We start from the raw sequence: 25,163 nt of genomic DNA on the forward strand, positions 1-25,163 counted from the left end.
CCTTCTGACTTTTAGCTTCTTCAGGACTTGCCTTAGCTGGAGAGAGGCAACTGGCAGGACCATACCTTTCCCAGGCATCCCAAATTTGGTGACTTGCCTAGAGAAATTGGCTTATTGCTCTCTAAATGGCGATGACATAAGACTGTACAAAGCTTGCCTTTATGTTTATATTTTTGCATGCTGGTAGTGGAGCTTGAATTTAGGGACTTGCTCTCTTTCTCACAACGGGTGCTCTACCCCTTTAGTCACACCACTAGTTCAGCCTACTTCTTTTCTGAATTACAAGTAGAGATAGACTCTTGGGACTTTTCTCCCCAGGCTTGTTTTGAACTGTGATGCTTGGATCTCAGACTCCTTGTGTTGCTAGAATGACAGGAGTTAGCTACCAGAACCCAATTATGCCTTTTATTTGTATACTTCATTGATAATACTGACTGGTGCTTTTATCCCCACTTGCACGCCTGTGAAATTTGGTGGAGGTCTTCATGAGCTATGTAAAGACTAGATGTTATCACTGCTGGGGTTTGAGGCAAGATTTAAGTCTGGTTTGTTTTGGAGAGGAGAAAGAGAGAGAGAGAGAGAGAGAGAGAGAGAGAGAGAGAGAGAGAGAGAGAGAGAGAGAGAGAGACTTCCAGTAGACTGAAGGGAAATCTCCTTTAAAAAGAGAAATCAGTCAATTGGCTTCCCATTCATGGCCAGGGCACTGTGAAGATCAGGCCTCTCTAGTTATGTTCACAACAACAGCTGAAAGGAAGGGAGGTGTGTTTTTATGGAAACCTCAACAGCCTCTCCTCTGCTGTGCATTGCCTCCGTGTTCAGACGGCTGAGCTAGGTAGCTGTGAGGAAAGGCATGCAGGTGTGATGGGTACTTTGGAAAGAAAAGGTCCCTTGTAGCCTGGCCAGCGCTTTTAGGTGGCATGACCCGGGCTCCCCTGTGAGCCCGAAGCTCCCAGCAGCTGTGGTTAGAAGCCAGAATCCTGGTGTCGATGTTCATGTGGGCCAGAGGGGGAGCCCTAGAGCTGAGTCAGGAAGACCCAGCCAGAGGCAACAATGCAGAGAACACAGAGACTTCCAAGGTGGATGAGCCAGGACCAGGCAAGATGCAGAATGCTGATAACAGTGAGACTCCTCCTCTTCTTTGCCTGGAAAACTCATACTCAACCTTCAAGACTAATTCAAAAGCCATCTTTGGGGAGAAGAGCTCCCCAAATCCCAGAAAAGCCAGTTCTTCCTTGCTACTCACAGCATTGCCAGCCCAAATTAGAATTGTCTGGCCAGGAAGTGCTGATAACTCACCCTTGTAGTCCAGTTTAACTACTCAGGAGGCTGAGGTATGAGGATCACAGTTTGAATCTAGCCCAAGGAAGAAAAATTCATGCAATTTTCATTTCAAATAGCCAGAAGCAGAGCTATAGCTCAAATGGTAGAATGGCAGCCTTGAGGGGAAAGGCAAAGGGACAGTACCAGGCCAAGTTTGAGATCCAGTAGACTGTACGTGCTCGCGCGTGCGTGCACACACACACAGACACAGATAGAATTGTCTGCACATGGCACAAGTTTGAGATACAGTAACCCCTATATTCCCCACCCCCCAAAAAAAAGTAATTGTCTGCACATGGTACCCGTGAAGCCGGAAAAGGAAAAGTCTTGGTTTCTCTGCCAACAAACCTCTTCTCCCCAGTGTAGTTAGGATTCATGCTTCAGAATTATGCAGGGGTTGTTAAAATGCAAATTCTATGGTTCTACATTGGCCCAAAGAATCTGGGAGTATGGCCCAGTCTTCTCAGGAAGGTGACAGGGGGACACCGGGCTCACATGATCTCATGCTCCACACAGTGGTCTACACTATCCCATTACAAGCATGGCCTTATAAACCAAGTCTGAAGCCACTTCCCATGGAGCTCCCATAGCACTTGCCAGGGGACGAAGCTCAAGTGGCAAGAACACCTGCTTAGCAAGCATGAGACTGTGAGTTCAAATCCTAGTATTACAAAAAATAAACCAAAAACAAACCAAAACAAACCTACAAAGACAAAGGCAGAAAGAAAGGAAGGAGGAAAGGAGGGAATGGAAAAACTGCCTCTCTATACCCCACCCCTATCTAAGTGGCTGTGGCCATCTTTGAGCCAATGAATGGACCACTGGAAAGAAGTCTGAATCTCACCCCCACCCCTGCTTAATCAAGTACCCAGTTCTGACCCCCAGGGAGGGAAGAACTGACATTCCCCAGGAAGCTGAGAGGTGTGGCCCCTGGGTACATAAGAGTGGGAAAGGGGGGAAGGTTGAGTTGACAGCAGGCAGAGGCCACCTGCAGGAGGACAGGGCAGCCTCTGGGGGAGGGTGGGAGGAAAGAGAGGGGAAAGTTGCCCTGGCAGAAAGGGAAGGCTGGAACTGAGGGAACTTGAGGATCTGTTTTGGCAGCAGGAGAGCAACCTCACTGATTTTGCAGGCAAGAAGGTTGAGTGTATACACTAGCTCCAACTCCTGAGGCTCCTTTCACCTGCTGGACTGGACACAAAAGTGTGAAAGGCAGAGACACCATCTTTGTTAATTTGTACCCAAGTCTGGCTCCTGTTACTGAAAGGCTACGTGGGACCAGCGCTGGGGCAGGGCCCCATCCTACTGTCTGCATTTTCCAGCTAAGCAACTGTCTTGGGTCCCAGCCAGAGGTAAGGAACAAGGTCTGGGCAGAGGAGAAAGTGGAAGGCAGCCACCTTGGTCTGGACATAGCTCAGTCTGGATGGAACAAAGTTAGAAGGGCAGAGAGTGGGAACTGGAACAAATGAGCCAGGCTTCTACAGAGAGTACATGTAAGAGCTAGGGGAGCTGGAGGCTGCACGGTAGAGGGTCTACTGCTGGCTTCCAGGTGTGGGCAAAACTCCAGGAAAGGGCTGGGCTCTGACAGCCTTCGGGCCTGCACTTCTGGGGAGCAGAGGGGGCTGCCACCCTATGGCAGTACTGTTCCTTTTTCCAGCTAGGTGTATTTGTGCAGACTTTGCCAAAATATAGTTTAAAAAATTCCATCCTGAGCCCTTCTCCTGGGCTTCCTGGTGGTTGTGAGAGGGGCTTAAATAGCTATAGAGGGGAGAAAGCAGGGGGATGTATCCACTGTGGCTATGGCTTTGGCAGAAAGGAGGTATTCCTTATGTGGAATCTGCCGTCAGTCCCCTGAACGAAGGTGAGTTAACAGAAGGCTGTGCACGGGCCCAAGAAGACTCAGCTCTGACCTAGAGGCAGGAAAGGAGTCAGAGGCTATGGAGAATAGGGTGCTTGTGCAAGATATGGGGTGGAGGAGTGGGGAAGGGAAGGCAGTCCTTCCCACAGCAACATGCATAGTCTGTTGTCAAAGAGAAGAGACCTCAGAATTCTGCTTCAAACAAATTCACCATCCATTAGTGTCCTTGCTAGGAAATGCTAGCCCTTGAGCCAGTCCTAAGAGGCTCACTCTTAGCTTGTGTGTGGTATGTACTACAAACACACACACACACACACACACACACACACACACACACAAATACCTGTTCTCTAAGTCCCACTGTCCTGAAAATACATCACATGTATTTTCCTGGCACACACACACACACACACACACACACACACACCCCTGCTCTCAAAGTCCCACTGTTCTGAAAATATATCACATGTATTTTTCTGGCACACTCGTGTGTGTGTGTGTGTGTGTGTGTGTGTATTTGTATACCAGCTTCACACAGACATGCTACAGGGATAAAGCGTCAAGGTTAGACGGGTGACAGACTCCTGGGTATCAGGTCACAAAAGGACCTGAGACATTGAACCCACTCAAGAATGCCACCCAAGCTAGGCACTAGTGGCTCATGCCTAGATAATTACCTAGGATAATAGCTTTTGGGATCTGAAGCTTGTGGCTCAAAGCCATCCTGGCTGGAAAGTCCATGAGACAGTTATCTCCAATAAACTACTCAGAAATAATCCAGTAGAGGTGCTGTGGCTCAAATGTTTGTTTTGATTTTTCTGGTTTTTTTTTTTTCCAATCCTGAGGCTTGGACTCAAGGCTTGAGCACTGTCCTTGGCTTCTTTTTGCTATCACTCTGCCACTTGAGCCACAGTGCCACTTCTGGCTGCTTTCTGTATATGTGGTGCTGGGGAATTGAACCCAGGGCTTCATGTATAGGAAGCAAGCACTCTTGCCACTAGGCCATATTCCCAGCCCACAAGTGGTAGAGCTGTAGCCTTGTGAAAAAGAATCCCAGGGACAGCACCCAGGCCTTAAGTTTAATTGCAAGGACTGGAAACAACAACAACAACAAAAGAATGCAGCCTGTCCTCTTTCTATCTGGGACTTCTAAATCCAGAATAGAAAGTGGGGTTTCTCCTCCCTTGTTTGCTCTACACACACACACACACACACACACACACACACACAATTGGTGATGTAGTAGATGGCATTTAGGAAAGGATTTTGATGAGATGGGGATACGTTACAGGACACACTAAGAACAAAGATCATTTCTCTTATTCCTGCTGAGATGGCAGTGGGCGGTGGCTGAGACAGACAGTGAAGGAGCTTGCAGTTACTCAGTGACTCCTTGAGCCCCTGGAGGTAGTGACTCTGACAGTGTGCCCAGGCCTCATGCTTCTGCACAGGGCACTCTGGGTCAATGAACACAGGGAGGAGACCAGTGGCGAGGCCAAGGTTCTTTGGCCCAGGAAACACAAGGACTTGGATGTCTGCAGAGAGCAGTGGATCTTCCCTGCTAGGATGCTGTGGCAGGGCCCAGCCCTAGGGCAGGCCTCAATGGGTCAGCCACAGCTGGGTGGTAGTAAGGCTCATGGCTTATCAGAGCAGCCTTGAAATTAGAAAGCTTAGGGCTGCTATGGGTTTGAGCTGTGTGGCTTTGGGCAGGTAAGTAATCTCAGTAGGCCTCAGTGTCTTGAAAATGGAAATAAAAGTATAATCAAATAGTCTCTATCTTAAGTATGGCTGGGAGAAATAAATGAAAGCTTATTTATGAAGTATTCAACATAGTACCTCACTCACAATGGTTGCCCAGAAAATGGCTTCTGTGAATACCTCCTCCTCTGGGATTCCCCAAAGCAAGCCCGGGCCTCCGGTGAATAAAGGCCACCACTCAGGCCCTCAGTAGGCTGCCATTCACTCCAGCAAGTCCTGTACACTGTGTGTTGTTACTCATACAAAGGATTCTTCTCCACTAACCCCCATTGGGCTTTCTCTGTGTTTTCTAGCTGTAGTAAATCAGTTCAAACTTAAACCCAGATGGCTTCAGTGCCTCATACTATCCAGCCTTAAATCTGTACTTGTCAAGTTGGGGACTACGGCTTCTTCAGGAAGGTAGGATTTGCCAGGGCTACATATGGCACGCTTGAAGGGGAAGAGCATACATTTAAACTGAAGGTAACCTAAGAACTAGTTTTCTTTCTTTTCTTCTCTTTGCTCTTCTTTCTCTTCCTTCCCTCCCTCCCTCCCTCCCTCCCTCCCTCCCTCCCTCCCTCCCTCCCTCCCTCCCTCCCTCCCTCCCTGCCTTCTTTTCTTCCTTCCTTCTTTCCTTCCCTCTGTTCTATATTAGGGCAAAAATTAAGAACCTGGAAGCTGTTCCTTAACTGTTTTGCTCAAGGTTGGTGCTGTACTACTTGGGTAACTGCTCTACTTCTGGCTTTTTGGTGGTTCCTTAGAGGGAGCTAAGAGATTTGGACTTTCCTATCCGGGCTGGCTTTGAACTTCAGACCTCCAATATCTGACTCCTGAGTAGCTAGGATTGTGGGTGTGAGCTACTACCTCCTGGCTTAAGAACTATTTTTGTATTAAACAAACATGACATAGAACACAAACTCTTGAGCATGTTTAAGATTATACATCATTTCAAAGGCAGTTCAAGCTCTCAGGCGTACCCCCTCTCTGGCTATTAGAAAGCCCGGGAAGGCCTGCACATGCAGTACGGGCTGGGTTTTCTTGGGAACCTGCCTGATGTCTTCCTAACTCACCTCTTTATACCAGAGAATTACTCTGTGTCTTTGGAAGGGGAGGCCTACACAGCCCAGGTCCCGAGCAAAGCCTTCGATGACACCAGACTTGTGCCCCTGGAAAGACAGCAGAAGTTAGCCTGAGGGACATTGTGGGAGCACTAAGAAAGAGCAGAGCTTTCCTCCCGCTTTCTCACCCAGGCTTCTTCACGCTCACATAGGACTCATTTGCTTACTGAGCACCCTGGACAGGGGCAGGAGATGGCTAGCACCTAGAAACTTGCTCTGCCCATTACTCTCTCTGACAAGTAGTCTCTTGGGCCTTCTAGCAAGTGGGATGTCCAAAGAAACAGGCCCCAACTCCCTCCCTGAGCTTGACCCCCATGGGGCTCAAACACATTCTGACATGGATAGTAGAGCTGTAGTGACAACCTGAAGTGAAAGCAATAAAGTGCATTCTATATAACTTCTTCGTATCTCCCTTTGTGCAGGTTTCCCAGGCCAAAGATTCTTCCTAAAAGGAACCGATGGTCCAGGTACTCTCACATATGTTGCAAGAGGACTCCCAGGATGGGTGGGAGCTGTCTCTTGTCAGTCTGATGGGCAGATGTTGAACATCAGCACATCCTCACTGGCTAAAAGCCCTTTCCTTTCAGTGTTTCCAGGCCTTGGCGTGCTCCTCCACCCTCAAGCAGCACCAGCAGCTCCATGCCAGAGAGAAGCTTCCTCTGTGCCCAGTGGGGCAAAGACTTATGTATCACCTTAGAAGTGGCCCAGCACATCTAGATGCTCAAAAGAGAGAGGCCCTACCAGTGTGAGGACTATGGCCAGGCTTTCTCTCAGTCCAGTCATCTCCAACAGCATCGAGCCAGGCATGACACTTGCAAGAAGGAGCCCATGCCTTCTTCCTCTGATGAGTGAGGGTTCCTTCCACCTGCTCATTCTTAGGGAAGGTGAAGAAGGCATCGATCTCACTGCTTAACATCCCCCACCCCCCTGCAAATCTATGAGAGGGTTCTGTATTTGAGCTGTTGCTATAGAAAGTTATTACCAGGATAATACCCAGGAGTGTACTGCCACCCCAGTTTTCTGCAGCACATTGGTCAGATGCAATTGGAGAAGGGTAAGATCAAGGAGCAGGAGATGGTCAATGGTTGGCTTCCTTGGGTTGTGAGTGTGTGAGTCAGTCAGTAATTATTTACAAAAGTACATGCTGGGCTCTGTGCAATGCTCTTAGGGGTACAGTAAGAACAGGATGTCTTGTCCTGCCCTCAAAGCAAATACTGAGAAATAATCAGGGGCTATCCCTGTTTGGACAAAGCTGCTTCTGGTTTTTCTATAACTATCATAACTGTAAGGAATCCTCAGCAGTGGTCCTTGTGATGAACTCTTCCAAAGAACCAAGCCTACCTGGAGGTAACTCAAATCCAGCCAGAAACCTCAACATCATTTTGTAGAAACAGCTTTGCCCTTTGGGTAATGCCCCTACAAATCTTTGCTGTAATGTAGAGGTCTCCACCTTCAAGAAAGGATTGGGGCTTATGTTCTATGTTGAGGAACCAATCATTCCACAAGCTTTGAACAGCTTTGAAAAAGAGACTCATCCTATTTATTACAGTGACAGGTAACTGGGTCTCACCTACAACAATTTTTTCATGTCTCCTCTCTACCTTTCTCTTTTCCTGCTCACACTTTGTCATATGAGTAAAGGAATCGATCCATTTGGAGAGAAACACAGAATTCCTCTAGATAAGCCTAATTGTGGTTCAGGAAAGCCTTTGGGTCCATTTAAATTTGCCTAGATCATTAGCTCTGCTTTGAAGTAAATAAAATAGCACATCTTTTGCATAAGTACCAATTGGTTTGTCTGTGTTTGTTGCAAAGTCATAAAAGCCAGGTGCAAAAGTCTACATGACTCACTTTTATCCTCCAGTGAGATTATTCAAAATGTACTCTACTAACAGCTATTCTCCTAGAGGCATTCTACATACACTAATTTTTGTACAGTCATAGTTCTTCTCTCTAAAAATCGAGTGTGAGCAATGTCTGGCTTCACAAAGATGCTTTGGCGCACACAGGCAAACTTCTAATCTTACCAAAGTAAGCTAATCCACACAAAAAAGTATAGAATATAATGAATAGGGCAAAGAAGTTCACTAATTGTTCAAGACCATCACATAAATAGGTTACATCTTAATGAAAATGGCTCCAACCAGTCTTTTCCTACATAGTTGCAAAGATTGTGCTATGTAGGTAGTTGATGGGTTTGGGAGGAGAGAAGTTGGGAGAAAAATTATTGCTGAAGTTTTGGGTTCTGAATAAAGAAAGAGTGCACATGGGAAAGAGAATACAATGATACAAGTGTACAGCTCTGAGCGGGTCTCGACACAAATCTGTGCAATAGAGTGTGACACTCCAAAGTGGAACAATAGCATAATATCTTTGGGGAAAGTCATGGCTTGAAGATTGTTGTCCCAAATGCTGTACTACTTTTCCAGCTTTCTATTAGCTCATTCTACATCCAAGCAGACAATGTTTTTTCCCGGTTATGTAATTAAAAATCAGCAGAGTTTTCTTTTTTTGTGATAACATTTAAAGATTCTCTCTGGAGTAATGCTGTTTGCACAGTTTAGCTTGCCAATATTAATTTGAACATACGCAGTAAAAATGTTCATTTCTGAGTGTCCATGTAACAAAAATTCCTGACGTGTATTCCTGACCCACATCATTTAGGGAGTGCTCACACTCAGTATGTGCAGAACAGTTCTGTGGCTTTACATATATTGACCATTTAATTTTTAAAGCAAATTATAGTCATTATCACTCACATTAAAAAAAGTAAAATCTGATAATCAATGTACTCACTGTCTTACTTATGAAACTGTAACCCCATCACTTTGACAATAAATTTAAAAAAAATTAAAAAGCAAAATCAAGACAAAGAAATTGTGGCTAGAGTGCAGTTGACATAGTACTGATTGGCCATATAGACCTGCTTATTTCAGAGGCTATTCTTAACCACAAAGCCAACTGCATCTGTTTGGCATGGGAAAATCCTCTGCAACCATGGATAACATGCATTGAAAATGGAGGTGGCTATACATTCAAGATTAGGTAGAACTTGAAATCAGGAATCATGGTGTCACTCAGGGCAGAAGACCTAAAAAACAACTTAAGTAATCCCATTTGTTTGCAAGATCCTGGGTTGGTAGCTATTAGCATGGCCAGGAGGTGTAGATTGGAGCCAAAGGCTCCACTTTTCATTTGAGTGCTCACCATTGTTTCACTTTCTTGGTTAAAGGAACACTTCTGTGCCTGTACACAAAGAAACATACCAGCAAAGATGAATCTTGGCATGCAACATTTACACACATTTTAATCCCATTGCATGCACATTAAATAGGTACAACCAGACCTTTGAAAATCCTTACTTGGAATGAAATTTCATATAAAGAATGAATTTAATTACTAGAATGCTCAAGGCATTCTAGAAGTCATTGCTAAACTCAGAACCAGGATATGAATAACAAGTTTAGAATAAATAAAAATATAACCAAATGGAAATATAAGCAAGTACAACCACTCTGGACTGGGGTCTAGACATTCCTCAAAATTTAAACATAGATCTTCCCCACAACCCAGCCATACAACTTTTGGGCATCTACCCAGAACATCACAATCCAGGACACTGTAAAAAAAACACTTGCATATCAGTGTTCATTGCTGCATTATTCACAATAGTCAAGATATGTAGATAGCCCATATGCCCTACAGTAGATGACTGGATCAAAAATGTGATATTTATACATAATAAAAATTTACACAGCCATTAAGAAAAATAATATTATATCACTTGCAGGGAAATAGCTGGACCTAGAACAAATCACACTAAGAGGGGTAGGCCAAGCTCAGAAATACCAATAGCTCATGTTTTCTCTCCTATGCAGAAGTTGTATCTAAAATACACCCAGACATGATAAATTATACAGGACTCAAGGCATTCACACACAGTGAGACCAAAGGAAGATACTCTTAGGGGAAGAATGTAAAGACACAATGCCTATGTGCCTCTGTTCATATAAAATAATACTTACTGAAATGAATTATAGGGAATAGAAACAAGAGCTTGTTGGGTTTTTTGTTTTGTTTTATTTTGTCTTTATTCATTTATCTTCCCTTGGAGAGATTAGGGAGGCACAATAATGGAGGAACAGAGGGTGAACAAATGCAGCATTGATATTCAATTGAAACTATGTCGAAAATGAACTATACAACTTGTGGGTGGGGATGAGAAGAAAAAAACTGGGAGAGAGTGATGGAAGGAGTGACACTGTCCAAAAGGAAATGTACTCATTACCTGACTTATGAAATGATAACCCCTCTGCATATCACCTTTAATAACAACAAAAAAGGAAATATAACCAAAGATGGAAAGAATTACTGTTTCATCAGACCAGAAACTACGTTGGTAGGTATCCTCATCTTTAACACTGATTGTTTTCTGTCCATTCTGCCTAAGTCCATTCCATAACTATTCCCTAAATTTTCATGTGCAGAAGTAGCTCTGAGTCACAGACTCTTTAAAAATCCAGTGAAATCTATGGATCCTATTAAAGAGCCCATTGCAATTTTAGTGAGCTCATAGACTTCCTAAACCCCATTAGCGGGATTGGAATTAAGTCTGTTAGGGTCCAGTTTCAAATACATGGCCAACACCCAAACCGAGGGACTCACATCAGTAAGAAAAAGACTCCAAGAGGCCTAAAATTAAGCTCTACCAAACAATATCTTTTCAATATTTTTAAAGTAAAGCTCATAGAAGACGACTAAGTCAGTTCATATTCCAGAGAGGCAAACAGCTTCCTTTAGTCAGAGCCATATTTTTAAAGAAAAGTAAATACTTTGAAAAAGTAAATAATGACAAATGTAACCCAAATGACAAAAGTGCTTCAGGAAAGAGCCTAGATTTACATCCAGAACGTCATGCAGGGGTTATACTTGTAGGAAAGGGCAATGAAGTCTCATCCGAAAGAAGTCAGCAGAGCTCCAAATTATGAACACAGGCTTGTTCATAGGGAGTCTGCCAACTACAGAAATGTATCCAATTCTCAGTCACTAATAACAGTTGTTATCTGTGCCTGTAAACACCTATTTTACTTTTGCTAGATAATCACAGCATTTCCAAGAAGAGAAAAGACTACATTTTTAGATTTTTAGAGTCTATGCTGTGGAAACAGCATTTTGCTCCTAATTGGTCAAAGGAAAGTTAAGACCTACAAAGTAAGGATGTCTTAGGTACTGAGTTCTCATCTGTGGGCTGATTCTATCACCATGTATATGAGGATTGAATTGAATGAGAGGACACCTCGCTGGCCTCCACTACAGAATTGCTTGCTTACTGATGAGAAAATATCCCACATCGTTAGGGGTCACAGAAGGCTGCTGTGTTAATTGTTGTTGAGTGCGAGCATAGGAGAATCTGAGTATGTTTCCTTTTGCTTTCCTGTTTAAGTCATTATTATTTGACATGGGTGTTTGAAGACCCATTTACAAAAAAAGTCTAGGTAAATGGACAAATTATTGAAATCAAACATAGCATGAGTCCATTAAAAGTGAACAGATTTCTACATTCCAGAAACACTTTTAGATGTAATAAAACTATGTAATATTCATGTTAGTAATCAAGCCTCTTTGATTTCTTGGAATAGAAATCCAACAAAAGGTGAAGGGGATTCTAAAGGAGAAAATTATAAAATGATATTGAAAAACAAAAAATAGGACCAGTTTAAATAAAAGATAAATCAAATTCATGCTCAGATGAATAGACTCCAGACCATAATGTTTAGATTATCTGTAATTAAATCTCTAAAGTAGAATGCTTCCAGTAAAACCCCAAATGGATGAATGTTTTTAAGATCATAAAGAAGTGATTCTAAAGCTCAGAAGAAAGGATTAAAGGCCTGTGAATGACCCAAATAATTTTGAGACAGAAAAAGTGAGAAACAAGGAATAGCCTCCTTACCACTTAGCAAAACCTATGATGACACAAGTCATTTAGAATAATCCAGCTTTCTGTACTGATATAAGGATGGACAAATAGGTCTATAAACCAGACTAGAGAACCCAGAAAGACAGCCAAATACAAATAAGCTCTTGATTCATGATAGAGTCCCTGCTTGTACTATACAGCACTAGTAGCTAACTATGAACAACAAAGAGGTAATAGTAAAAGTAACTATAAATATTTTTATAGCATAGAAGATAATTCTCTCTCTTTCTCTCTCTCTCTCTGTCTGTCTCTGTCTCTGTCTCTGTCTCCGTCTCTGTCTCTCTCTCTCGCTCTCTGTGGGGGGGCTTGAACTTAGGGTCTGGGCAGTATCCCTGAGCTTTTATTGTTCAAGGCTAGTGCTCTACCACATGAACCATGGCTCTACTTCAGACTTTTTGGAGGTTAATTGGAAATGAGAGTCATACAGACTTTCCAGGCTTCAAATCGGGTTCCTCGGATCTCAGCCTCTTGAGTAGCTAGGATTACAGAGCCACTGGTGACCTGCCAATTTGATCTTTTTGTATGGTTACATTAGAGTATCTTTGTTCCTGGGAGTTACATGTAGGACTATGTATGATCAAAAGGTCATGATGTCTGCAACTTTCTCTCAAAGACTTTGAGGAAAAATGACATAAATGAAAACTAAATATGTATGAAGAGGAGATAAGAGTGGGAGATAGACAAAGAAAAGGAAGATAAATGTAAGGTGTTTATAAATTGTTGAATCTAAGTAAAGTAAAGTATATGTAAGAAGTCATTGACTCATTCTAACATCTTTTTTGACTTGTCTGAAATTGTTTTCCAAAAATACAACACTAAATAAAACTATATTATTGGTAAGATTGTAGAGGAATGGGAAACTTCATATACTCCTGAAAAGAATACAAATCTTTGGTAAGTTTTTTGGAGAGTAATTTATACAATGGTGATGTATTTTATTGATATAATAATTAATGTAATGAGGTGATGATATAAATAATGAAAGATGATTTAAATTAAAATAAAGTAGTAATTTAAAAAAGTATGCCTGTATCTTATACCCTAGCAATTCAAATATAATTGTGAAGGCAACAATAGTTCTTTGTATTTATTTCATCTTTTTAGAAAAAAAGTGTTTTATAACAGATATTGCATATTGATATCATAGGACATCTACATACATAGAAATACTGGGGATATGGAATTAAAATAATGCATGATCCATCAAACAGGAAGCTACTTCCCTCTGAGTAATACAAAGTACATAAGGAGATATATGACAGATAAACTAATTCAAGCATAATTCATAACAAAAATTTCATGTAATCTAAATGCTTACCAGTAAAATAATAGCTCAATAAATTGTGTTTTATTTATATGCTAGGTTATCAAGTAGTTTCACTCTGAGTTGGTCAGAGGTGTAAGTATTTAATTCATAGATAGCTTCAGAAAATAATGAATTAAAAAAGCCAGTCATTAAACTATTAGTCAATATATATATATATATACTGTGTTCATCAGCCCCAGTTGTCACAACAATGTGCAAGAAGCTGGGCACCTTATAAACAATGGAAATTATTCTTATTGGTTCTAGAGGCTGAAGCTCAGGTTCAGGATATCAGTGTGGTCAGGTACTGGTCAGAGTCTTTTTCCAGGTTGCATATTGCTGTCTGGGACTCTCTCAGGGCGAAAAGACAGTGAAGCAAGCTAGCTTGGTGGCCTCTTCTTCTACAAGGTACTAATTCCAATTACAAGGCTTCCTCCAACTTTATGACCTAATTACCTCCCACAAGTCTCAAATAACATGATAGTGGGATTGGGGTGGCATCATAAGAATTTTGGGATAGACACAAATATTCATTCCATTGCATAAATTTCAGCTTAAAAGATAGTCATTCCTCGAGGGAATGCAGGATGAACAAGACCATCTACAAGCGAAAAGTACAGGCCTGGAATGGCTTCTGCATACACCTCTCAGAATGAGCCTGTCTGGCTGACACCTTGATATCAGACTTCTAGCCTCCGTTAAGAAGTGAGGCCCCAATTTGTCATAGCGAGAATCTGGAACCAACCCAGATGCCCCTCAGTAGATGAATGGATCAGGAAAATGTGGTACATATACACAATGGAATTTTATGCCTCTATCAGAAAGAATGACATTGTCCCATTTGTAAGGAAATGGAAGGACTTGGAAAAAATTATACTAAGTGAAGTGAGCCAGACCTAAAGAAACATGGACTCTATGGTCTCCCTTATTGGGAATAAGTAGTACAGGTTTAGGCAAGTCATAGCAGAGCATCACAAGGTACAATAGCTATACCCTTATGAACACCTAAGATGATGCTACGTGAAATGAACTCCATGTTATGGAGACAATTGTTATATCACAGTTGTAACTACTTTCAACGTCCCATGTGTATCTGTAGCTTCTATTATTGATGATGTTCTTGTATCACCTTCCTGTGGTTGTACCTACACTATCTCTGTAATCTTATCTGAGTATATGGGAAACCGTGTATACTGGTATTGGAACTAGGAAATTGAAAGGGAATACCAAAATTGAGAGACACAGGGTAAAAAAAGACAAACAACTACAAAAGCAATACTTGCAAAACTGTTTGGTATAAGTGAACTGAACACCTCAGGGGGGGAAAGGGTTAGGGGGAGGGGGGAGGGGGGTATGAGGGACAAGGTGACAAACAGTACAAGAAATGGATCCAATGCCTAACGTATGAAACTGTAACCTCTCTGTACATCAGTTTGATAATAAAAATTTGAAAAAAAAAAGTGAGGCCTTAGATTTCTATTCTTTAAATCATTTGTGATACTCTCTTATAGCAGTCCTAACTAATAAAACATTTGTAACTTATGAGAAAACATCTTCCTAGCTAATAAAGCATCTGTAACTTGTGAGAAAAAGTTATTATTGCTTTTTTAAACTGTGTATTTTCAGCACAGGGGGAAATTTTTCTGCCCTCAAAAATATAAAATAAGCAGTTGGAAGTCAAGGAGACTGGCCTGCTATTTAACAGCATGTCCTTTTATATTTTAACAGTATAGGTTTAAAATCTAGTATCCTGAGATTTATACTTAATAAACTTGGTCAGTCAGTCTTATTGAATGGGGGAAAACAATCCCCATATCCTATGAATTGTGTTTTATGACTTCCTAATTAGGAACGAGAAAGGCAATTCCCATGTTTCTTTCACACAAGATTGGCACAATAAACAAAATTAAATCTAAGAGGTTCAATAATAAATCACCAGATCTCATAGACATAATCAACAGAACTGGGGGATTATTTTAACAAAGATCCAGTAGAATAGACGCAAATTCAACTTCTTCTGAGAAGCATGAATTTCAAATATAATGAAGATACATTAAATTTTGATTTTTTTTGTCTTGGTTGTTCAGTATTGTTGTATGGTGCTGAGGAATCGAACCCAGGCCTTCATGTATATGAGGCGAGCACTTTACCATTAGGCCATATTCCCAGCCCCAAACATTAAATTTTATGGAAAGTTAAATGTTAAAAGAGTTCAGTTTTATTAGCAAAGATCTTGGGGCATGCCCATTTTAATGTCACTTGCTTGAAAGAGAAGAGCATAATAGTATAACTTCAGCAGTCCTAAAGTAATGTTAGCAAGAATAATGATATCCTACACATTCTTCTTAACACCTTGCCAGAAAAAATATGAATCCAAATAAATGAATACGAAGCAATATGAATATGGCCCAAGAGAGAACTTCCTTAGGACCAACGGTAGAATTCTGCAATCATACAGGCATGTTTTCCTGTTATTGCCAACATATTCCCCCAAATACTCTGCTTTGATATTATTATGATCATTTTGAGGCTCCTATCTTACATGTTCAGAACAGTGCCTGGATATATATTAGTCCAATAATCAACTAACTGATGGATGAGACACACATTTGGGTGATGCGATTTCATCTTTATTGCAAACTTATCAAAAGTTAGTAGACCCATCAGTTACAAACCATTGCCTCTGACACCCATATGCTATGCTAGGTAGGTAGACAACTGGGTTAGGTCAATGGAATTGTTAGGTTTAAATTCCCTCCTAGTTGAAATGATCTCCAAATTAAAAGGCCACTTAACTCTTTAGTCCATAGTTAAAAACAGAATAAAAGAACCTTGGAAATCATTTTCTTTAATCATCAACTTAATGCAGAAAATTCATATAGAAGTCCACCTAACCTCTTCCTAAATACTTGAAGTTTGTGTGACAGAAATCTCAGTGCATATGTTAGATGTCCCATTATACAACCTGAATGCTTTAGTTATTAACTTCCCTATAGTTACACATATTCATTATAAACCTCCCTATAGATAAATCTATGCACAATTCTCTTTTTATCTTCTCCCTATAGATAAATCTACATATAATTCTCATTGTCTTGTATATACAAGAAAGGAATTCATCTGAGAAATGATGTTTCATCAATAGAAATTATGTCCACACTCAACTGATTTGAGTGATAAAATAAACATATTTTTATATCTCAATAAGTGGTGGGGACTGGGGCAAAGAGGTGATTAAAGAGAAGCTGCCATTTTAGTTTCTTCTTGCAAGTTTGTAATATCCTCTTCCAATTTGCATCTGAAGTGCTTTTCCACACACAGGGAGTCCAAAGAATATCCCTACAGGAAGCTAAGAAAGACCCAGAGAGGAAAAAGAAACAGAGTTGAAGTGAACCGAACTTGTAGAGTTTAGGTTTGAAATGTCCTTCTAAGGTCCATGGGTAAAAGATGTGGTCCTTGGCCTGTGGCACTGGGACATGGAGCCTATTGCAAGTATTCTGGTCAAATGAGGGAAAGAGGTGCCCTTGAATGAGAATCCGACTCCTCCTCTTTCTCACTGCCTGGCTGCCAGGAAGTGAGCAGCTTCCTCCATCTGCTACCATATTCGGCCTTGTCACAGGCACGAAGCAATTGGGCCAGCCAACCATGGACTGAAACTGACTGACTGGTGAGCTAAGATAAACCTTTTTTTCTGATTAAGTTGACTTGCCTTGGGTATTTATTTTAGTGATACAAAGATGACTAAAACAAAAATCTTCAGAAGCCATCTAGGAAGAGAAGTCTTTGATATTACTGATTGTTTATGCTATCTCTTTCTTTTTTTTTTTTTTTTTTTTTTTGCCAGTCCTGGGCCTTGGACTCAGGGCCTGAGCACTGTCCCTGGCTTCTTCTCGCTCAAGGCTAGCACTCTGCCGCTTGAGCCACAGCACCGCTTCTGGCGGTTTTCTGTATATGTGGTGCTGGGGAATCGAACCTAGGGCCTCGTGTATCCGAGGCAGGCACTCTTGCCACTAGGCCATATCCCCAGCCCCCGCTATCTCTTTCTTAATTCCTCTGTTTCCTACCTCTCAATTATAGGCAAGAAAAATCACGCTCAAAATAAGACCAAAATGTAGCAAGATACATCAATTCAACTATGGACTCCTTCATCCTGTATAGCCTAGATTTATACATTAAAATGGCTCTATTTGACTATTCTTCTTATCTCTCTCTGCCCCCTTACTTTTGTCCCCCACAGACTGTGCTCAAATTTTGAAGGATAACTATCTTAAAAGGGATACTGAAATAGTACTTAAGGGTGAACTTACAAGGCAAGCACCCTTGCCACTGGGCCATACTCCCAGAAAGAAACCATTTTCTACTATTCATATATCCAAGAATAACAAGCTTTCCCCATGTGCACAAAATATTAATCATTTTTGTCTCTAGAGTTTATGTATGAACATTTTACATTCATATTGCAAAATAGATATACAGTATACTGTTCTATATTATTTTTCATGACATGGGTATATGTTATCTTCAATTGTCCATATTTCTTTTTATCCACACCTTTGTCTTTTCCAAGCTGGTCCAGTGTTCTTACTGATGCGGTTTCTGGCCATGCCTCCAGTCTGCCATTTGACTAAAGCTATAGAATATATAAACAATTTTTTTTTCTAATTTGAAGTTATCCTACTCTTACTTTTTAGTCCAACATAACTGTGCTGTGATTAGCATCAGAATAATATATTTCAATATCTTTTTTTTCCTCTTATTGGTTGTGAGGCTTGAACTCCAGACTTGGGAGCTGTTACTGAGTATCTTTGTGCTCAAGGCTAGCGCTCTACCAACGTGAGCCACAGTGCCACTTTGGAGATAAGAGTCTCACAGGGCCAAGACTAAAGACAGGGGATCAGAGATGAACACTGCCCTAACTCTACTGGCAGACATCACTTTGTGGAGAGCAGGAGGAAAAGAATAAAAAAATTGAGAATGCGAATCCAATCTATTATAGTGTTTGGTATGACAATGAGAATATCATGCAATTTTCCTTAAGTTTCTGTTTATTTTTTATTAATAAAATAAAAATTTCAAGTAACATTGAAAATTTATTACAAAAACCAAATGAAGTTTAATACACAAAAGATTTTCACATTTGATCAATATCAACATATCCCCTAATTTTTAAAAACAATTTGACAGTACTGTGGATTGAATTTAGGGGTCCACGCTAGGTGCTCTACCACTTGAACCATGTCCCCAGTTGTATTTCCTAGTTTTATAACCATAACTTTCTATCAACTTCCTTAAGCTCTCGTCTAGATCTTCATAGTGTTTCCAGCAATCATTTTTATTTAGACTTATTATTCAAACAAGCCTATTTCCTTTTACTCAACTACCCAATTTTAGTCCAAAGAAGCAGAACATAATTGGCCTAAGAATGTCTTTGCAACAAAATTCAACTAAACTTGGCACATAAGGTATTTGGGATATATTTCTGTAGCATGTAGTTGACCATCAGTAAACACACATACACAAAAATGTATTCAATATGGATCTGTCAGCTCACGTTACCAAGTCTAGTAGTCAGCCTCACAGTACCATCAGGTCATTTCCCTTTTACATCTGGCCTGGGGAAACTCACTGAGCATACTCCTGCAGAACTCTTAGAATCTCTCCTGGTTCTGAGTATGGAGTGATTCATGAATTGTTCTTTACTACAATAAATCCTGCTAAACTGAAAGATATATTCTGCTATTAAAGTGATTGTTTAGAGACAAGAAACATAGAGGTCATTTACTTTAGTTAATAGCAACAATAAACTGCTCACAACTTTTGAGAACAGTAACACTATAGTGATGAGAATTCCCTTACAGAATTTACTGTAACCACTAAATTAAAAAACAATATTTCTGGGCTGGGAATAAGGCCTAGTGGCAAGAGTGCTTGCCTTGTATACATGAAGCCCTGTGTTCGATTCCTCAGCACCACGTATATAGAAAATGGCCAGAAGTGGCGCTGTGGCTCAAGTGGCAGAGTGCTAGCCTTGAGCAAAAAGAAGCCAGGGACAGTGCTCAGGCCCTGAGTTCAAGGCCCAGGACTGGCAAAAAAAAAAAAAACCCCAGCAACAACAATATTTCTATTAGAGATCAAGAAATAAATGGAAATGAATGGAGCTACATTTTAGCATTTTAAATCCTATAATTTTTTGTTATTATAAAGGTGATGTACAGAAGGATTACAGTTACATATGTCAGGTAAGCAGTAAATTTTTTTTATTTTAAAAATACATTTTATTGTTATTGTACAAGTGATGTACAGAGGGTTACAGTTGCATGAGTCAGGTAATGAGTACATTATCTTTTGAACCTCTTCTCTTACTCTCTCCCAGTTTTTCTCTACTGCCCCACCCACAAGTTGTATAGTTCATTTTCAACAGTGGCTAGTGAATACCACTGCTGCATTTGTTTACCCTTTGGTCCACCTTTTCTGTGACCCCCTTTAGCTTCCTAAAGACAAATAAGCTAACAACCCAAAAGGAGGGGGAAAACAGCAACAATAACAACAAAAATCTCGTTTCCATTTCTTGGAGTTCATTTTAAAGAATACATTCCTTTTTGGGCATTTTACATCTTAGATACAATGAATACCAAAATAGTATTATCTTGTCATTACAAAATATGATTATTGATGGGCTGGGAATATGGCCTAGTGGTAAAGTGCTTGCCTCATATACATAAAGCCCTGGGTTCAATTCCTCAGCACCACATATATAGAAAAAGCTGGAGGTGGTGCTGTGACTCAAGTGGTAGAGTGCTAGCCTTGAGCAGAAAGAAGCCAGGGACAGTGCTCAGGCCCCAAGTTCAAGCTCCAGGATTGGCAAAAAACCAAAACAAAAGGAACAAAATGTGATTATTGAGTACAGGTGTAAAACTTTTTCCCAAGGGAGAGAATGGTTTCCATGATCCATCTTCAACTATCCCCCATGCCTGTCCATCAGTCTCTCTGAACTCACAAATTTTCAGCAAAACTTCTCAAGATTCTCCCCCAAATAAGCTTCATTTTTGTTCATTCACCTTCCCAGCCCTCAGTCCAAACAACTATTTGTAGATCCACCCCTCCCTTCCAATCTGTGTATCTATCCTTGCAGCTCTTTTCTTACTCACTTTTATGTCCATCAATCACCTATTTATCCAGTTAACATTCACAGAATGTCCACTGGCACTGAGCCAGAGATATGAACACTGAGATAAAGATACTGCCTCTCCAATTTGGTACAGAAATAGTTGAATAATAGTTGAATAGAGAATTGTATATCAGTGTTGAATGTGAATGCAATGAAAAGTGTCATAGGGCACCATGGGAATACAGAGAGAAGGCCTGTACTTGGAGAAAAGATACTGGAACATTCTAGGAGAGGTGATTTATTGTCTTTAGTATTGAAGGAGAACAATAAGCATTGGGAGGGTAAAGGAATCACATGTACAAAGGTACAGAAACATAAGAAAGTAAGATATGTCTGAGGATACTGTAGTTTGAGCTGATTAGAATGTAGGAGGGTAAAGCAGAATAACTATGAAGAGGTGAACAATGATGAAGGTGTTTTTTTTTTCCTTCTGCCCTGGCTTCAAACCCAGTGAAGAGAGATGCAGGGATTCTATGTGCTTACATACATTTCTTTTTGAGGATGGCTGAACCAGTTTTAATAACATGACATGAGCCCCTAAAGCTGATATGATTATGTAAAATACACAGATGAATACTGTCTTCTTTTAAAAATATAAAATAAATAATCAAGACAAGTGAGGATAGGCAAGCTTTTATTAAATATAAGTTTTACAAAAAGAAAGTTTTCCTTCCTATGCCATTTGAAGAAGGGAAATTATCATTTAAGATATTCAAGTTTATTAAACAAATTTTATAAAGCATTCTAAAATGTTTAACTTTCATCAGCTTCCAGATTTATCTTGCTGCTGAATTTCACATATAACTGAACTTTCAAGTCTGCTAACACTTGCTGCACTTGATGCCATTCCCGATTCTCAAGTGTTGATTTCTTCTTACAAGTTTTTCTTTGCTTCTTCTGATACTTCTTGGGTTTCCTCTTGAGAATGAAACAGGAGCGATTTGATAAGGCATCTGCAAGCATGTCATCACATTCATCTAAATTTTGGAGCTGTTTCTTTTGTAGCTTTACTTCCCCCTTCAGCTCTGTGATTGTTCTTGTATTCTGTGCAAAATTTGTTTATCTTTTGTTGATTTTTAAAAATCTTTTTGTGATGTTGACATCTTCTGCAGTCTTCTGGTTCTTTCTTTCTTCAGGAAATTCCCCTGCTAAGATATTTACATGGGCACATATTATCTCTTTGTGTCTCACTCTCTCTCCTCTACTTACATACTTTAAATTATTTGGTTATAATTGCTTTTTCAAAGTGGTATTCAATACCTTGTATGTGTTTATGTGTGCATGCGTGTACACCAATACTGGAGCTTTGAACTCAAGGCCCAGGTTCTGGCCTTTAGCTTTTTCACTCAAGGCTGGTAACTCTGCCACTTAAGCCACAGTTCCATTTCTGGCTTTATGTTGGTGAGTTGGAGATAAGAATCTCAGACTTTCCTGTCCAGAATGCCTTTAAACCTTGATCCTCAGATCTTTGCTTTCTATGCAGCTAGAATTACAGTCATTAGCCACCAGGGCCCAGAATCTATTCCTTTTCTTTTCTCCAATTTTCCAGTAAAGATGTGTTGGGTTTGCCTCACAAATTGATTCTGAGAATTTATGAGCATTCTCTAAGAAACCTTGTTCTAGGCCCAGCTTCTTGATGGATAAGCCTTCCAGCCAACCAGCTTCCCAACTTCCTTTGTGACTCGCTCTCTACCTCTGTTCCACCCAGAAGCAGTCAAAGTTCCACCTAGATAGCTCTCTTCAGAGAGTTCCAGCAGGTTCCAAAAGTGTAATTTTTCAGCCATCTTCCTGGCATGCATTAGAAACTTATTGCTTTGGAAATGTAGCCTGGCCCCAAGAGTAAACACTAATTGGTCTCTGCTGTTTGTAACTTTAGTGCACATGAGAGGAGGAGTAGTAAATGAGAGAGAGAGAGAGAGAGAGAGAGAGAGAGAGAGAGAGACAGACAGACAGACAGACAGACAGACAGACAAACAGAGACAAACAGACAGAGAGGCAGAGACACAAGGTAAGTACAATAGGCCCTGCAAGCAACCTCATCAGAGATGTAGGTCACACTGGTATGTGACTATTAGAATTATAGTTAGAAATATTACAGTTATTGAGAGACTTCTGGAATAACTCAATAAAATGCTAAGAAAACCAGTGGCTCATGCCTGTAATCCTAGCCACTGAGAAGGCTGAGATTGTGGTTCAAACCTAGTCCATGCAGGCAAGTCTGTGAGACTCTTATCTCCAATTAACCACCAAAAGTTGGAAGTGGAGCCATGTCTCATGTGGTAGAGTGCTAGCCTTAAGCACAAAGGCTCAAAGGCAGCTCTCAGGCCTTGAGTTCAAGCCCTAAGACCTGCGCGTGTGCACACACACACACACACACACACACACACACACACACACACATGCCAAGAAAGAAAAAACAGGAGAAAAATGTTATGGAGTCTACCATCGCAATTATGTAAAGTATAGAAAAATTATGGAAAGAAATTTACCAAAATGCTAACAATAACTGGAGAAAATGATGTGTGATTAATTTTCTTAATTTTCCAAATCATGTGTATGTCAGTGACTGATAGTTTTATTTTCCCAGCCATTGTTTACTTTTTGTAGTTAAAAGCATCCTTAACTTCTAGAGAAAAGTCCCAATGCCTTCTCTGAGTTCATGCGGCTTCAGTGCAGCTGGTTCCCCGGTGTATATGCCTGGCTATGTGTCTTTCACACAACACAGCATAAGCCACGATTATTAAAAGCAATTAGATGTGATACTAGGTGTTTGATTGGAACTTTGGAACAGTATTCAAATTATTTCCCCTGTGGATTAGTAAGAGGATAGAACATACATTTGTAGCGACAGGCAGCCAAATTGGCACCAGTATGTAGCCTCTGTGAATTAATTCCAGGATTTTAGAAATTTCAGAAATTTTGATTTAGCCAAGTCACATTGCCTTCATAAAGTTACTGAAGAATTCAAACAGAGGGATCAAAGTAATAGGAAAAGGCTTTATTACTAGTTGTGCTAGTGTTTGATGTTTTGTCTTCCCAGCACCCATCCTTTCTGTTAACCATGCCTCCTACTTTTTCTTGGGAACACTTTGATAGCTCTTATACAAGTGAGTAAATTATATAAATTAGGTCACTCTGGTCCCTTTGGAGAATTTTTTTCAAAAAATATTAAGAAAATACCCTGAAAACATTGCAAGAAGGAATAGAAGAAACACTTGGGCTCCTTGGCACAGGATGAAACTTCCTTAATAAAGGTCCAGAAACACTACGAATCAAAGAAAGGTTGGATAAATGGGACTGCATCAAATTGCAGAGCTTTTGCACAGCTTAGGACATAGCTAGCAAGGTAAATAGAAAGCCCACAGATTGGGAGAAAAATCTTTACTGGCCATACAACAGACAAGAGCCTCTTATCTAAAATATACATAGAACTAAAAAAATTAAATTTCTCCAAAACAAATCCTCAAAGCACCAACGGCCCCCTCAATAAATGGGATAAAGACCTAAAAAGAGACTTCTCTGAAGAGGAAATAAGAATGGCCAAGAGACACATGAAGAAGTAAGTGCTCAACATCACTGGCCATAAAAGAAATGCAAATCAAAACAACACTGAGATTCCACCTCACCCCAGAAAGAATGTCCATTATCAAGAAAACTAATAATAATAAATGCTGGAGGGGATGTGGCCAAAAGGGAACCCTACTACACTGTTGATGGGAGTGTAAACTTGTTGAACTACTCTGGAAATCAGTATGGAGGTTCCTCAAAAGGCTAAACATAGAGTTCCCCTATGACCCAGCAGCCCCACTTTGGGGCATCTACCCAAAAGATTACAAGCAAGACCACACCAGAGCCACCAGCACAACTATGTTCATCGTAGCACAATTTGTCATTGCTAAACTATGGAACCAACCCAGATGCCCCTCAGTAAATGAGTGGATCAAGAAAATGTGGTACATCTGCACAATGGAATTCTATGCCTCTATTGGAAAGAATAACATTTCCAGTTGTAAGGAAATGGAAGGACTTGGAAAAAATCATACTAAGTGAAGTGAGCCAGACCCAAAGTAACATAGACTCTATGGTCTCCGTCATTGGGAATAATTAGTACATGTCTAGGATACTTTTAGCAGAAGAACACAATAGCTCAATAGCTATGTCCATATGAGCACATAAGATGATGCTAAGTGAAACGAACTCCAAGTTATGGAAACAAGTGGTATGTCACTGTGATAGTTATTTTCAACATACCATGTGAAATTATGCCCTTTTTTGTCTTTCTTTACCCTTGGTGTCACTGTAACTGACTATGGTACCCTGGATATTGTATATGCATATATTGGAACTTAGGGAAGGGAAAGGGAATATCAAAGTTGAGAGACAAAGAATAAAAGACAAACCAATGCAACAGCAACATTTACAAAACTATATGGTGTAAACCAACTGCACAATTCATGGGGGAAGGGAAATGAGGAAGGGGAAAGGCAAGGGATTAATGAGGGAGGAGGTAACAAGCTGGATAAGAAATGTACTGACTACCTTACGTATGAAACTGTAACTCCTCTGTACAGCACTTTGATAATAAAGAAATGAAAAAAAAGATATTAAGGAAAGAACTCTCTTGTCTGAAGTTGGAGCTGAAAGATGCTGGTTCTACTGAATCTACATGTGTGGAGGAT

General features: G+C 40.5%; 1 long non-coding RNA gene and 1 pseudogene across 1 annotated transcript; one reads left to right on the forward strand and one right to left on the reverse strand.

Annotated features, from left to right (window-relative positions):
* Nucleotides 1-2,391: 2,391 nt before the first annotated feature.
* LOC125359353 lies at nt 2,392-16,988 on the forward strand. Its single transcript, XR_007212543.1, has 3 exons — nt 2,392-2,669; nt 13,870-14,021; nt 16,638-16,988. It is a non-coding gene; the product is annotated as an uncharacterized LOC125359353 (long non-coding RNA).
* Nucleotides 16,989-21,237: 4,249 nt separating this feature from the next.
* Nucleotides 21,238-22,268, reverse strand: LOC125360135 (annotated as a pseudogene).
* Nucleotides 22,269-25,163: the final 2,895 nt, after the last annotated feature.

Source organism: Perognathus longimembris, chromosome 11 (genome assembly GCF_023159225.1).
Source record: "Perognathus longimembris pacificus isolate PPM17 chromosome 11, ASM2315922v1, whole genome shotgun sequence".
Taxonomy (NCBI): domain Eukaryota; kingdom Metazoa; phylum Chordata; class Mammalia; order Rodentia; family Heteromyidae; genus Perognathus; species Perognathus longimembris.